Source organism: Anarhichas minor, unplaced genomic scaffold (assembly GCF_050575085.1).
Source record: "Anarhichas minor isolate MPS153535 unplaced genomic scaffold, ASM5057508v1 ptg000085l, whole genome shotgun sequence".
Classification (NCBI taxonomy): domain Eukaryota; kingdom Metazoa; phylum Chordata; class Actinopteri; order Perciformes; family Anarhichadidae; genus Anarhichas; species Anarhichas minor.
Genome location: NW_027466531.1, coordinates 192,501 through 206,042, shown reverse-complemented (window position 1 = coordinate 206,042; position 13,542 = coordinate 192,501). Strand labels below are relative to the sequence as shown.

The following is a 13,542-nucleotide window of genomic DNA, read 5'->3' as shown; positions in this document are numbered from 1 at the left end:
TTAAAATTGACCTACTGTTGTAGGTTTTAAAGAACTATGTGTTGGAGAAAAACTTGCTTACGGCCATACCTCTCTGTTCGTGCCCGATCTCGTCCGATCTCGGAAGCTAAGCAGAGTCGGGCCTGGTTAGTACTTGGATGGGAGACCGCCTGGGAATACCAGGTGCTGTAACTTTCTTCACTTTTCTCTCCAAAAGGCAGAGGACACTGCTGCTTTTCACTTGAGAAATATGAGAAAAAGGCAAGATTAAAGAAGAGATGCATTCAAAGATGCATTCAAAGATGTGGGTAACGGTAAAAAGGGAAACAGAATCAATCAAAATGTCAATATTTTCTTATTATTGGAATGTTAATTAATGAACTGGTTTAGGTTCGTTAACGTTTTAAAATTGACCTACTGTTGTAGGTTTTAAAGAACTATGTGTTGGAGCCAAACTTGCTTACGGCCATACCTCTCTGTTCGTGCCCGATCTCGTCCGATCTCGGAAGCTAAGCAGAGTCGGGCCTGGTTAGTACTTGGATGGGAGACCGCCTGGGAATACCAGGTGCTGTAACTTTCTTCACTTTTCTCTCCAAAAGGCAGAGGACACTGCTGCTTTTCACTTGAGAAATATGAGAAAAAGGCAAGATTAAAGAAGAGATGCATTCAAAGATGCATTCAAAGATGTGGGTAACGGTAAAAAGGGAAACAGAATCAATCAATATATCAATATTTTCTTATTATTGGAATGTTAATTAATGAACTGGTTTAGGTTCGTTAACGTTTTAAAATTGACCTACTGTTGTAGGTTTTAAAGAACTATGTGTTGGAGACAAACTTGCTTACGGCCATACCTCTCTGTCCTGTTTCAGACCAGAGTGCATTGTGGGTGAGAGCTACTTCCTCCTTGGAGGAAGCACACGGCTGTGCTTTGTTTTCTCCTCTTATCTCTCTCTCCTTTTGTTTGTTTTACATGCCCTAAGAGAAGGTTTATTTTTTGGTTTTGCTCAGCTGATTGTGTCAGTAGTACCCCCGTCAGTGTCTCACTGAGCGGGGGGAAGCGTTTTTTTCCGTGTTTTGTGAGCTATCCCCCGTGTTTTTTTTTTGGGGGGCGCTTTTAGTCCTTTTTTTTTTTCCCCAAGATGGCGGACCACCCGGTAAACCCGACCTGGAATGAACTCACTTTAACTCTTACGGATAACCCCAGCGGCTTGGTGGTGGGCGGAGAGGGCCGTGGTGTTGCCAACGGTACAGTAGAACTGACGGAGAACGGGGGCAGTGGTGGTGCCAAAGGTGTGGAAGAACTGACGAAGAATGGTGACAGCAGTGACGCTGTTAAAAGAACGGGAGAACTGACAAAGAATGGAGACGGCAGCGATGCTGTTACAAGAACGGAGGAACGGTCCTCACGGAGCCTAACTGTGAACGTGGAGATGGAGGGTGGAGAGACTATGAGTGCTATCGAGCTCATCAGACATGTGCAGAGGTTGTGCGGTGAGTTACTGGCATGCAGAGTGCTCGGCCAAAAGAAGTTTGAACTCACAATGAGCAACATAACGGGTAAGAAAAAACTGATGGAGGGTTTTAAGATTGGGGAAACGAGGGTTCATGCTAGAGAGATCACTAACGACGAGCTCATCGTCTCTTTTCTCAATCTGCCCTATTATATCAGAGACAATGATATCTTTTTGAGACTGGATAGCTGGGGGGTAACGCCTATGTCACCTATTAGACGCAGAATGTGGCCAGGCTCTAAGGTGACGGACGGCACTCGATTTCTACGAGTTAAATTTAACGAAAGAGTTCGTTCGCTACCATATTCTACAAAATTTAACACGGTGCTGGGCTCGGAGTATTTCCGGGTAATTCATGACAGGCAGACCAAAATATGTAGGCTCTGCATGCAGCCTGGGCATGTTCAAAGAGAATGCCCTGAGTTCACATGCTACACCTGCGGAGAGCAAGGGCATTTTTCTAGGGAGTGTTCCACACGAAAGACTAACAAATGCAAGGGATGTAAGCGGGCACCGGACAGCTGTGTGTGCCATGTGGAGGTGACAGAAGAGGAGATGGTGGGGACTGTGGAGGAGGAGGAGGAGGAGGAGGAGGAGGTGCAGAGCGACGACGGTATGTCGAGCACTGGCACCGTGGAGGAGGACGTGGACGAGGAGGAGGAGGAGGAGGAGGAGGAGATGGAGGAGGAAGAGGATGATGAGGCTGCTGCGGGGACCTGTGTGAGCGAGCTGAACAAAGAGGGAACGGCGATGACTACGGCTGTAATGAGGCCGAAGCCTGCAGCCTGTATGGCAGAGACTACAGCGGTGAAAGCAGGTGCAACTGTGGAGCCAGTGACAACGGCAGGTGCAGCTATGGCGCCAGCGAAAGAGGCAGGTGCAGTTGTGGAGCCAGTGACAAGGGCAGGTGCAGCTGTGGAGCCAGTGACAAGGGCAGGTGCAGCTGTGGAGCCAGTGACAAGGGCAGGTGCAGCGGTGGAGCCAGTGACAGCAGCAGGCGTGGTGATGAAGCCACGGAGTATGACCGATGCAGGGAGGAGAACTGAAATAGTGGAGGTGCCGGAGACGGCGTCCAGCCAGATTGATCTGAGTGGGCCAAGGCCGGTGCCCAGCCAGCCGGAGCTAAAGGTGGGAGAGGCACGAGCCAGTGCCAGGCTGAAGGAGCAAGTCCAGACCAAGCCGGGCAAGGCCCGAGTGGGGAGACTGGCTGCGAGGAAAACGAAGGCAGTGCTATTGGAAGGCGCAGAGGTCGAGCTGCGAAAGAGGGCTGAGGAAAAGGCGGCGATGGGGTCTTCCCTGGACAGCTTTGTTCCTCAAGACATCGGGAACTGCGGCTCCCCGCTGCTATTAAGTGAACCCTCGGACTCAGACATGGACATCGAGAAGGGCCAAAGGGTGAGGAAAAGGGATGGAGAGCTTATAAAAGGGTCTGATAATCGGAAGAAAGCACTGAAAAAATAACAACATGTTTTGGTTATTAATGGTGGCTGTTGCTTCTTTTAATGCAAATAGTCTTAGGACTAGTTATAGGCGAAACCAAGCCTTGATGTTGTGTGAGGCTGACATTATATGTTTGCAGGAGACACACTGGGATGAAAAATGTGTGAAGGAGTTAGAGAGAGAGTGGATGGGAGATGTGTATGTAAACAATGGGGACATTTATTCTAGGGGAGTGGCTATTTTGGTTAAAAGGGGAGAGGTTGAGAATGTGAGGAAATGTGAGGATGATGGTGATGGGAGAGTGATAGGGATTACTTTTGAACACCTGGGTAAGAAATTGAAAATGTTGAATGTGTATGCACCAAATGAGGAAAAGGAGAGAAGGGAGTTTTTTGAGAGGATGGCGGGAATGTGCGGGAAAGAATGTGTAATTGTGGGTGACTTTAATGTGTGGTGTGGAAGGCTGGATGCATCTGCAAGTGTGTGTTTCAAAAGCGACTCCTCAAGAAGAGTATTGAAGGAGGTAATGAGAGCGAATGGACTGGTAGATGTGTGGAGGGAAAAGAACCCAAGAGGGCGCGTATTTACAAGGAGACAGATGGTGAAAGGGGAATTAAAACAGAGTAGGATTGATTTAGTTTTGAGTACGGAGAGTCTAGCAAGTAAAATGGGGGGAATTGATTACAAGGTAACTACTCTTAGTGACCACGTGGTGCTAAAATTTAGATTAGGGCATGGGTGTGAGAGGAGGGGGGGAGGTGTGTGGTGCCTGAATGGGATGTTGCTCAAAGAAGAAAGTTTCAAGGAAAAGGTGAGAGAATGTATAATGGTGAGAAAGAATGAGAGTATGTATGAGGAGGATATGGGGAGATGGTGGGAGGAGATGAAGGAGGAGCTAAAGAATTTGAGCATGAGCTACAGCAGGGATAGGAATAGAAGGGAAAGAGGGAGGGAAAGGAGACTAAAGGAAGAGTTAGTTAGAGAAGCAGAGAGGGTGGACCAGGGGGTAGGGCACGCATTAGAACGGTATAATAAAATTAAAAATGAGCTGGAGGAGGTAGAACAGAAGAGATGCATGGGGGCAATAGTTAGAAGTAGGGCTAGATATGTGGTTGAGGGAGAGAAATGTACAGCATTCTTTTTAGGTTTAGAGAGGGCGAAACAGAAAAATAATTATTTGGAGCAGGTGGAAGGGAAAAATGGAGAAAAGATAACGGATTTTGTAGGGATAGTTGGAAGAGTAGAAGAATTTTATAGTGAACTATTTAGGAAAGAAGAGGTTGATGAAGAGTGCATGAAACATGTGCTGGAGAAAATGGAGACTAAGATGAGCGAAGATGCGAAGGAGATGTGCGAAGGAGAGATAAGGATAGGTGAAATAGAGGCAGCCATATTAGGGTTAGGCAGGAATAAGAGTCCAGGGCTAGATGGGTTAGTGGGAGAGTTTTACATAGAGTTTAAAGAGGAACTAGCGCCACTGTTGGACAGATTGTTTAAATGGATAGAAGAGAAGGACGAGATGCCGGTTAGTATGGCGACAGGGTTAGTTAGTATTATATATAAGAAAGGGAGTAGGGATAGACTTGAAAACTATAGGCCGCTTAGCTGTTTAAACAGTGACTATAAAATACTAGCAAGAGTGCTAGCAAATAGGATTAAGAGGGTGATAGGGACAATAGTGGGAAGCACGCAGGCTTACAGTATACCAGGGAGGGATATAGCAGACACAATCAGCAGCATTAGGGACACAATAGAACACATGAAGGGAGGGGAGGGGGGGATAGTGATGAGTTTAGATTTGAACAAAGCATTTGATAGGGTAGATCATGGATACCTGTATGGAGTATTAGGAAAAGTAGGGTTTGGGCAGCAGTTAGTAGGATGGATCAAAAGATTGTATGATAAAGCTGTTAGTTGCGTCAAAATTAATGGGATAGTCACAGGTAATTTCAGATTAGAGAGGTCGGTTAGACAAGGGTGTCCACTGTCGGCCCTGCTGTACTCACTGTCGGCAGAGCCACTAGCTGCACTGCTGAAGCAAAATAAAAAGGTCAGAGGCATAGACTTACCAGGAGGGCAAGTGAGTCTATTATACCAGTATGCGGACGACACAACAGTAACAGTACAAGACAGTGAAAGTGTCCTTGAGGTTTTACAAAGTGTAGGAGTTTATGGTAGAGCATCAGGAGCAAAGCTAAACATAGAAAAGTCAGAAATGATGTATGTTGGAGTCAATGGAGAAAGGAGGAAGGATATAGGATTGAAAGAGAGGAAGGACTATTTTAGGGTGTTAGGGGTGAATTTAGGGGTTGAAGGCAGAGAAGGGAGAGACATGCAGTATGAAGGGATAATGAATAGCATAAAGAAGACATTAAGGTTTTGGAGACTTAGGAAGTTGAAGTTGAAGGGGAAAGTGGTGGTAGTGAATGGCCTGATAATGAGCAAACTTGTGTATGCAATGACTGTGTTGGATGTGCCTGAGCGAGTGCTAAAGGAGACAGAGAAAATGGTGAGTGAGTTTCTCTGGGGTGGGAGAGGTGTCAGAATAGCCAGGGAAGTGATGGAAAACGAATACAAGGATGGTGGGTTGAAGCTGATTAATTTAGAAAAGAAAAAGAATGCACTTCGGTTGAAAATGATGACAAGATATGTAAAGGACAAGAAAGATCATGTATGGAAGCTGTTTCTGAAAGAAGCAATTAATAAATGTGGGGGTTGTGGAGAAAGTGGAATATTTATGGAACTGAAGAAAGGTATGTTGAGTGAGGTGTCTGAGTTCTATAAAGAGATGCTGGGAGCATGGGGAGAGTTTGTAAAACATGTGCAGTTTCAATGCAAAAATGTAAAACAGGTGTGGGAGCAACCATTGTTTCTAAATCCCAAAATCACATTTGAGGGGAGCACAATTTATAACTTGGAGATGTGGAGAGCAGGTTTTAGGAAGGTGAGGGATTTAGTGTACGAGTATGTACCAGGGTTCATGAGGGCTCAGGTAGTGGTAGATGAGGTGAGAGAAAGGGGTGATGAAATGTGGTTAGGCACAGCGGTGGATGTGGTGGAGAAGATAAAGAAGGGGATGCTGAGAGAATGGGTGAGAATGATTGAGAGTGAGGCGGTGGGGAGTGGAGGAGAAGGGGTGGAAATGTATGTGGGGGAAGGAGAAAGGATAGTAAGCCTGGCGAATGTGAAAACGAGAGTAATGTACAGATGTTTAAGAATGAAAGAGGTAAGAAGACCGGCTGCAGAGAAGGTATGGGAAAAAGTAATGACCGATATGGATGTAAAAAGGATGTGGCTGAACCTGAGAGTGAAATGGAATAGTGTTGAATGTGAGCATTTTGATTTCCTACTGCGTCACAATAGGGTGTTTAACAATCTAATAATAAGTCAATTTAATCTGGATGTGAGGAAGCAGTGTGATGTCTGTCAGGTGGAAGTGGAGACATGTCTGCATGAGTTTGTGGAATGTGGGGAGTTGGCTGTGTACTTTGGGAAAGTGAAAGAGTTGATAAGCAGATGTTGGAAAGGGGAATTTGTGGAGAAAATAGGGTGGAAGGAGCTGTGGTTGTTTGGTGCGGTTGCTAAAAGGAAAGGAAGTAATGTCAACTTGTTGAACTACACGCTAAGCCATGCAAGGTTTGCAGTCAAGCTAAGGAGGAATGTAGCGCATTACGAGAAAAGGAGAGTAGAAGTATGGAGTGTGTTTAAAAATATTATGAAAAGAGATGTAAACATATTACATAGCTATGTCAAGGAGGAAGAGTTTCAGGAGGGGTTTATTGAGGGTAGCACCTTTGTTGCGATTGGGAAGAGTGGAGAGGTTGTGTTAGATTTTGGTTAGAATCTGTGTTATGGCTAATTATCATTGGGGATTATTTTTGTTGGTTACATTATGTCTGAGTATGAGTACAAAATTGGTATGTGTCTCTTTGAGTTATGGGGAGGTTTATTTTCGTTGTTTTTTGACTTATGGGTTGGGATCAGTGTTAAGTGTTTGAATTTATAGTTAGTATTAGCGTGGAGGGTTTATTTTTTGTTATTATGTTTGTACAAGTGTCATGTGTTCTTGTATTGAAGAGTAAGTGGTAAAATGTTGATTGTAAAAAATTTTGTATTTTTGATAATAAATAAATAAAAAAAAAATCTGTTCGTGCCCGATCTCGTCAGATCTCGGAAGCTAAGCAGAGTCGGGCCTGGTTAGTACTTGGATGGGAGACAGCCTGGGAATACCAGGTGCTGTAAGTTTTTTCACTTCTCTCTCCAAAAGGCAGAGGACACTGCTGCTTTTTCACTTGAGAAATATGTGAGAAAAAGGCAAGATTGAAGAAGAGATGCATACAAAGATGTGGGTAACGGTAAAAAGGGAAACAGAATCAATCAATATATCAATATTTTCTTATTATTGGAATGTTAATTAATGAACTGGTTTAGGTTCGTTAACGTTTTAAAATTGACCTACTGTTGTAGGTTTTAAAGAACTATGTGTTGGAGCCAAACTTGCTTACGGCCATACCTCTCTGTTCGTGCCCGATCTCGTCCGATCTCGGAAGCTAAGCAGAGTCGGGCCTGGTTAGTACTTGGATGGGAGACCGCCTGGGAATACCAGGTGCTGTAACTTTCTTCACTTTTCTCTCCAAAAGGCAGAGGACACTGCTGCTTTTCACTTGAGGAATATGAGAAAAAGGCAAGATTAAAGAAGAGATGCATTCAAAGATGCATTCAAAGATGTGGGTAACGGTAAAAAGGGAAACAGAATCAATCAATATATCAATATTTTCTTATTATTGGAATGTTAATTAATGAACTGGTTTAGGTTCGTTAACGTTTTAAAATTGACCTACTGTTGTAGGTTTTAAAGAACTATGTGTTGGAGCCAAACTTGCTTACGGCCATACCTCTCTGTTCGTGCCCGATCTCGTCCGATCTCGGAAGCTAAGCAGAGTCGGGCCTGGTTAGTACTTGGATGGGAGACCGCCTGGGAATACCAGGTGCTGTAACTTTCTTCACTTTTCTCTCCAAAAGGCAGAGGACACTGCTGCTTTTCACTTGAGGAATATGAGAAAAAGGCAAGATTAAAGAAGAGATGCATTCAAAGATGCATTCAAAGATGTGGGTAACGGTAAAAAGGGAAACAGAATCAATCAATATATCAATATTTTCTTATTATTGGAATGTTAATTAATGAACTGGTTTAGGTTCGTTAACGCTTTAAAATTGACCTACTGTTGTAGGTTTTAAAGAACTATGTGTTGGAGCCAAACTTGCTTACGGCCATACCTCTCTGTTCGTGCCCGATCTCGTCCGATCTCGGAAGCTAAGCAGAGTCGGGCCTGGTTAGTACTTGGATGGGAGACCGCCTGGGAATACCAGGTGCTGTAACTTTCTTCACTTTTCTCTCCAAAAGGCAGAGGACACTGCTGCTTTTCACTTGAGAAATATGAGAAAAAGGCAAGATTAAAGAAGAGATGCATTCAAAGATGTGGGTAACGGTAAAAAGGGAAACAGAATCAATCAATATATCAATATTTTCTTATTATTGGAATGTTAATTAATGAACTGGTTTAGGTTCGTTAACGTTTTAAAATTGACCTACTGTTGTAGGTTTTAAAGAACTATGTGTTGGAGAAAAACTTGCTTACGGCCATACCTCTCTGTTCGTGCCCGATCTCGTCCGATCTCGGAAGCTAAGCAGAGTCGGGCCTGGTTAGTACTTGGATGGGAGACCGCCTGGGAATACCAGGTGCTGTAACTTTCTTCACTTTTCTCTCCAAAAGGCAGAGGACACTGCTGCTTTTCACTTGAGAAATATGAGAAAAAGGCAAGATTAAAGAAGAGATGCATTCAAAGATGCATTCAAAGATGTGGGTAACGGTAAAAAGGGAAACAGAATCAATCAATATATCAATATTTTCTTATTATTGGAATGTTAATTAATGAACTGGTTTAGGTTCGTTAACGTTTTAAAATTGACCTACTGTTGTAGGTTTTAAAGAACTATGTGTTGGAGAAAAACTTGCTTACGGCCATACCTCTCTGTTCGTGCCCGATCTCGTCCGATCTCGGAAGCTAAGCAGAGTCGGGCCTGGTTAGTACTTGGATGGGAGACCGCCTGGGAATACCAGGTGCTGTAACTTTCTTCACTTTTCTCTCCAAAAGGCAGAGGACACTGCTGCTTTTCACTTGAGAAATATGAGAAAAAGGCAAGATTAAAGAAGAGATGCATTCAAAGATGCATTCAAAGATGTGGGTAACGGTAAAAAGGGAAACAGAATCAATCAATATATCAATATTTTCTTATTATTGGAATGTTAATTAATGAACTGGTTTAGGTTCGTTAACGTTTTAAAATTGACCTACTGTTGTAGGTTTTAAAGAACTATGTGTTGGAGACAAACTTGCTTACGGCCATACCTCTCTGTTCGTGCCCGATCTCGTCCGATCTCGGCAGCTAAGCAGAGTCGGGCCTGGTTAGTACTTGGATGGGAGACAGCCTGGGAATACCAGGTGCTGTAACTTTCTTCACTTTTCTCTCCAAAAGGCAGAGGACACTGCTGCTTTTCACTTGAGAAATATGAGAAAAAGGCAAGATTAAAGAAGAGATGCATTCAAAGATGTGGGTAACGGTAAAAAGGGAAACAGAATCAATCAATATATCAATATTTTCTTATTATTGGAATGTTAATTAATGAACTGGTTTAGGTTCGTTAACGTTTTAAAATTGACCTACTGTTGTAGGTTTTAAAGAACTATGTGTTGGAGAAAAACTTGCTTACGGCCATACCTCTCTGTTCGTGCCCGATCTCGTCCGATCTCGGAAGCTAAGCAGAGTCGGGCCTGGTTAGTACTTGGATGGGAGACCGCCTGGGAATACCAGGTGCTGTAACTTTCTTCACTTTTCTCTCCAAAAGGCAGAGGACACTGCTGCTTTTCACTTGAGAAATATGAGAAAAAGGCAAGATTAAAGAAGAGATGCATTCAAAGATGCATTCAAAGATGTGGGTAACGGTAAAAAGGGAAACAGAATCAATCAATATATCAATATTTTCTTATTATTGGAATGTTAATTAATGAACTGGTTTAGGTTCGTTAACGTTTTAAAATTGACCTACTGTTGTAGGTTTTAAAGAACTATGTGTTGGAGAAAAACTTGCTTACGGCCATACCTCTCTGTTCGTGCCCGATCTCGTCCGATCTCGGAAGCTAAGCAGAGTCGGGCCTGGTTAGTACTTGGATGGGAGACCGCCTGGGAATACCAGGTGCTGTAACTTTCTTCACTTTTCTCTCCAAAAGGCAGAGGACACTGCTGCTTTTCACTTGAGAAATATGAGAAAAAGGCAAGATTAAAGAAGAGATGCATTCAAAGATGCATTCAAAGATGTGGGTAACGGTAAAAAGGGAAACAGAATCAATCAATATATCAATATTTTCTTATTATTGGAATGTTAATTAATGAACTGGTTTAGGTTCGTTAACGTTTTAAAATTGACCTACTGTTGTAGGTTTTAAAGAACTATGTGTTGGAGACAAACTTGCTTACGGCCATACCTCTCTGTTCGTGCCCGATCTCGTCCGATCTCGGCAGCTAAGCAGAGTCGGGCCTGGTTAGTACTTGGATGGGAGACAGCCTGGGAATACCAGGTGCTGTAAGTATTTTCACTTCTCTCTCCAAAAGGCAGAGGACACTGCTGCTTTTTCACTTGAGAAATATGTGAGAAAAAGGCAAGATTGAAGAAGAGATGCATACAAAGATGTGGGTAACGGTAAAAAGGGAAACAGAATCAATCAATATATCAATATTTTCTTATTATTGGAATGTTAATTAATGAACTGGTTTAGGTTCGTTAACGTTTTAAAATTGACCTACTGTTGTAGGTTTTAAAGAACTATGTGTTGGAGACAAACTTGCTTACGGCCATACCTCTCTGTTCGTGCCCGATCTCGTCCGATCTCGGAAGCTAAGCAGAGTCGGGCCTGGTTAGTACTTGGATGGGAGACCGCCTGGGAATACCAGGTGCTGTAACTTTCTTCACTTTTCTCTCCAAAAGGCAGAGGACACTGCTGCTTTTCACTTGAGAAACATGAGAAAAAGGCAAGATTAAAGAAGAGATGCATTCAAAGATGTGGGTAACGGTAAAAAGGGAAACAGAATCAATCAATATATCAATATTTTCTTATTATTGGAATGTTAATTAATGAACTGGTTTAGGTTCGTTAACGTTTTAAAATTGACCTACTGTTGTAGGTTTTAAAGAACTATGTGTTGGAGACAAACTTGCTTACGGCCATACCTCTCTGTTCGTGCCCGATCTCGTCCGATCTCGGAAGCTAAGCAGAGTCGGGCCTGGTTAGTACTTGGATGGGAGACAGCCTGGGAATACCAGGTGCTGTAAGTTTTTTCACTTCTCTCTCCAAAAGGCAGAGGACACTGCTGCTTTTTCACTTGAGAAATATGTGAGAAAAAGGCAAGATTGAAGAAGAGATGCATACAAAGATGTGGGTAACGGTAAAAAGGGAAACAGAATCAATCAATATATCAATATTTTCTTATTATTGGAATGTTAATTAATGAACTGGTTTAGGTTCGTTAACGTTTTAAAATTGACCTACTGTTGTAGGTTTTAAAGAACTATGTGTTGGAGACAAACTTGCTTACGGCCATACCTCTCTGTTCGTGCCCGATCTCGTCCGATCTCGGAAGCTAAGCAGAGTCGGGCCTGGTTAGTACTTGGATGGGAGACCGCCTGGGAATACCAGGTGCTGTAACTTTCTTCACTTTTCTCTCCAAAAGGCAGAGGACACTGCTGCTTTTCACTTGAGGAATATGAGAAAAAGGCAAGATTAAAGAAGAGATGCATTCAAAGATGCATTCAAAGATGTGGGTAACGGTAAAAAGGGAAACAGAATCAATCAATATATCAATATTTTCTTATTATTGGAATGTTAATTAATGAACTGGTTTAGGTTCGTTAACGCTTTAAAATTGACCTACTGTTGTAGGTTTTAAAGAACTATGTGTTGGAGCCAAACTTGCTTACGGCCATACCTCTCTGTTCGTGCCCGATCTCGTCCGATCTCGGAAGCTAAGCAGAGTCGGGCCTGGTTAGTACTTGGATGGGAGACCGCCTGGGAATACCAGGTGCTGTAACTTTCTTCACTTTTCTCTCCAAAAGGCAGAGGACACTGCTGCTTTTCACTTGAGAAATATGAGAAAAAGGCAAGATTAAAGAAGAGATGCATTCAAAGATGTGGGTAACGGTAAAAAGGGAAACAGAATCAATCAATATATCAATATTTTCTTATTATTGGAATGTTAATTAATGAACTGGTTTAGGTTCGTTAACGTTTTAAAATTGACCTACTGTTGTAGGTTTTAAAGAACTATGTGTTGGAGAAAAACTTGCTTACGGCCATACCTCTCTGTTCGTGCCCGATCTCGTCCGATCTCGGAAGCTAAGCAGAGTCGGGCCTGGTTAGTACTTGGATGGGAGACCGCCTGGGAATACCAGGTGCTGTAACTTTCTTCACTTTTCTCTCCAAAAGGCAGAGGACACTGCTGCTTTTCACTTGAGAAATATGAGAAAAAGGCAAGATTAAAGAAGAGATGCATTCAAAGATGCATTCAAAGATGTGGGTAACGGTAAAAAGGGAAACAGAATCAATCAATATATCAATATTTTCTTATTATTGGAATGTTAATTAATGAACTGGTTTAGGTTCGTTAACGTTTTAAAATTGACCTACTGTTGTAGGTTTTAAAGAACTATGTGTTGGAGAAAAACTTGCTTACGGCCATACCTCTCTGTTCGTGCCCGATCTCGTCCGATCTCGGAAGCTAAGCAGAGTCGGGCCTGGTTAGTACTTGGATGGGAGACCGCCTGGGAATACCAGGTGCTGTAACTTTCTTCACTTTTCTCTCCAAAAGGCAGAGGACACTGCTGCTTTTCACTTGAGAAATATGAGAAAAAGGCAAGATTAAAGAAGAGATGCATTCAAAGATGCATTCAAAGATGTGGGTAACGGTAAAAAGGGAAACAGAATCAATCAATATATCAATATTTTCTTATTATTGGAATGTTAATTAATGAACTGGTTTAGGTTCGTTAACGTTTTAAAATTGACCTACTGTTGTAGGTTTTAAAGAACTATGTGTTGGAGACAAACTTGCTTACGGCCATACCTCTCTGTTCGTGCCCGATCTCGTCCGATCTCGGCAGCTAAGCAGAGTCGGGCCTGGTTAGTACTTGGATGGGAGACAGCCTGGGAATACCAGGTGCTGTAAGTATTTTCACTTCTCTCTCCAAAAGGCAGAGGACACTGCTGCTTTTTCACTTGAGAAATATGTGAGAAAAAGGCAAGATTGAAGAAGAGATGCATACAAAGATGTGGGTAACGGTAAAAAGGGAAACAGAATCAATCAATATATCAATATTTTCTTATTATTGGAATGTTAATTAATGAACTGGTTTAGGTTCGTTAACGTTTTAAAATTGACCTACTGTTGTAGGTTTTAAAGAACTATGTGTTGGAGACAAACTTGCTTACGGCCATACCTCTCTGTTCGTGCCCGATCTCGTCCGATCTCGGAAGCTAAGCAGAGTCGGGCCTGGTT

General features: G+C 42.8%; 19 non-coding genes across 19 annotated transcripts in view; all 19 read left to right on the top strand.

Annotated features, from left to right (window-relative positions):
* The first annotated feature begins 55 nt into the window (after positions 1–55).
* Positions 56–174, top strand: LOC142938437 (5S ribosomal RNA). Its single transcript, XR_012949626.1, has one exon. It is a non-coding gene; the product is annotated as a 5S ribosomal RNA (ribosomal RNA).
* Positions 175–437: 263 nt separating this feature from the next.
* On the top strand, positions 438–556 carry LOC142938436 (5S ribosomal RNA). Its single transcript, XR_012949625.1, has one exon. It is a non-coding gene; the product is annotated as a 5S ribosomal RNA (ribosomal RNA).
* Positions 557–7,432: 6,876 nt separating this feature from the next.
* LOC142938435 (5S ribosomal RNA) lies at positions 7,433–7,551 on the top strand. The gene has a single exon (XR_012949624.1). It is a non-coding gene; the product is annotated as a 5S ribosomal RNA (ribosomal RNA).
* A 263-nt stretch (positions 7,552–7,814) lies between these two features.
* On the top strand, positions 7,815–7,933 carry LOC142938434 (5S ribosomal RNA). The gene has a single exon (XR_012949623.1). It is a non-coding gene; the product is annotated as a 5S ribosomal RNA (ribosomal RNA).
* A 263-nt stretch (positions 7,934–8,196) lies between these two features.
* LOC142938433 (5S ribosomal RNA) lies at positions 8,197–8,315 on the top strand. The gene has a single exon (XR_012949622.1). It is a non-coding gene; the product is annotated as a 5S ribosomal RNA (ribosomal RNA).
* Positions 8,316–8,566: 251 nt separating this feature from the next.
* LOC142938432 (5S ribosomal RNA) lies at positions 8,567–8,685 on the top strand. Its single transcript, XR_012949621.1, has one exon. It is a non-coding gene; the product is annotated as a 5S ribosomal RNA (ribosomal RNA).
* Positions 8,686–8,948: 263 nt separating this feature from the next.
* LOC142938431 (5S ribosomal RNA) lies at positions 8,949–9,067 on the top strand. Its single transcript, XR_012949620.1, has one exon. It is a non-coding gene; the product is annotated as a 5S ribosomal RNA (ribosomal RNA).
* A 263-nt stretch (positions 9,068–9,330) lies between these two features.
* Positions 9,331–9,449, top strand: LOC142938407 (5S ribosomal RNA). Its single transcript, XR_012949599.1, has one exon. It is a non-coding gene; the product is annotated as a 5S ribosomal RNA (ribosomal RNA).
* A 251-nt stretch (positions 9,450–9,700) lies between these two features.
* On the top strand, positions 9,701–9,819 carry LOC142938430 (5S ribosomal RNA). The gene has a single exon (XR_012949619.1). It is a non-coding gene; the product is annotated as a 5S ribosomal RNA (ribosomal RNA).
* A 263-nt stretch (positions 9,820–10,082) lies between these two features.
* Positions 10,083–10,201, top strand: LOC142938428 (5S ribosomal RNA). The gene has a single exon (XR_012949617.1). It is a non-coding gene; the product is annotated as a 5S ribosomal RNA (ribosomal RNA).
* Positions 10,202–10,464: 263 nt separating this feature from the next.
* Positions 10,465–10,583, top strand: LOC142938393 (5S ribosomal RNA). Its single transcript, XR_012949585.1, has one exon. It is a non-coding gene; the product is annotated as a 5S ribosomal RNA (ribosomal RNA).
* A 254-nt stretch (positions 10,584–10,837) lies between these two features.
* LOC142938427 (5S ribosomal RNA) lies at positions 10,838–10,956 on the top strand. Its single transcript, XR_012949616.1, has one exon. It is a non-coding gene; the product is annotated as a 5S ribosomal RNA (ribosomal RNA).
* Positions 10,957–11,207: 251 nt separating this feature from the next.
* Positions 11,208–11,326, top strand: LOC142938381 (5S ribosomal RNA). Its single transcript, XR_012949574.1, has one exon. It is a non-coding gene; the product is annotated as a 5S ribosomal RNA (ribosomal RNA).
* A 254-nt stretch (positions 11,327–11,580) lies between these two features.
* LOC142938426 (5S ribosomal RNA) lies at positions 11,581–11,699 on the top strand. Its single transcript, XR_012949615.1, has one exon. It is a non-coding gene; the product is annotated as a 5S ribosomal RNA (ribosomal RNA).
* Positions 11,700–11,962: 263 nt separating this feature from the next.
* LOC142938425 (5S ribosomal RNA) lies at positions 11,963–12,081 on the top strand. The gene has a single exon (XR_012949614.1). It is a non-coding gene; the product is annotated as a 5S ribosomal RNA (ribosomal RNA).
* Positions 12,082–12,332: 251 nt separating this feature from the next.
* On the top strand, positions 12,333–12,451 carry LOC142938424 (5S ribosomal RNA). The gene has a single exon (XR_012949613.1). It is a non-coding gene; the product is annotated as a 5S ribosomal RNA (ribosomal RNA).
* A 263-nt stretch (positions 12,452–12,714) lies between these two features.
* On the top strand, positions 12,715–12,833 carry LOC142938423 (5S ribosomal RNA). The gene has a single exon (XR_012949612.1). It is a non-coding gene; the product is annotated as a 5S ribosomal RNA (ribosomal RNA).
* A 263-nt stretch (positions 12,834–13,096) lies between these two features.
* Positions 13,097–13,215, top strand: LOC142938392 (5S ribosomal RNA). The gene has a single exon (XR_012949584.1). It is a non-coding gene; the product is annotated as a 5S ribosomal RNA (ribosomal RNA).
* Positions 13,216–13,469: 254 nt separating this feature from the next.
* The window catches only part of LOC142938422 (5S ribosomal RNA), a 119-nt gene continuing 46 nt past the window's right edge, over positions 13,470–13,542 (top strand). The window contains exon 1 of the ribosomal RNA XR_012949611.1: positions 13,470–13,542. This exon is cut by the window's right edge and continues 46 nt beyond it. This is a non-coding gene — a ribosomal RNA (5S ribosomal RNA).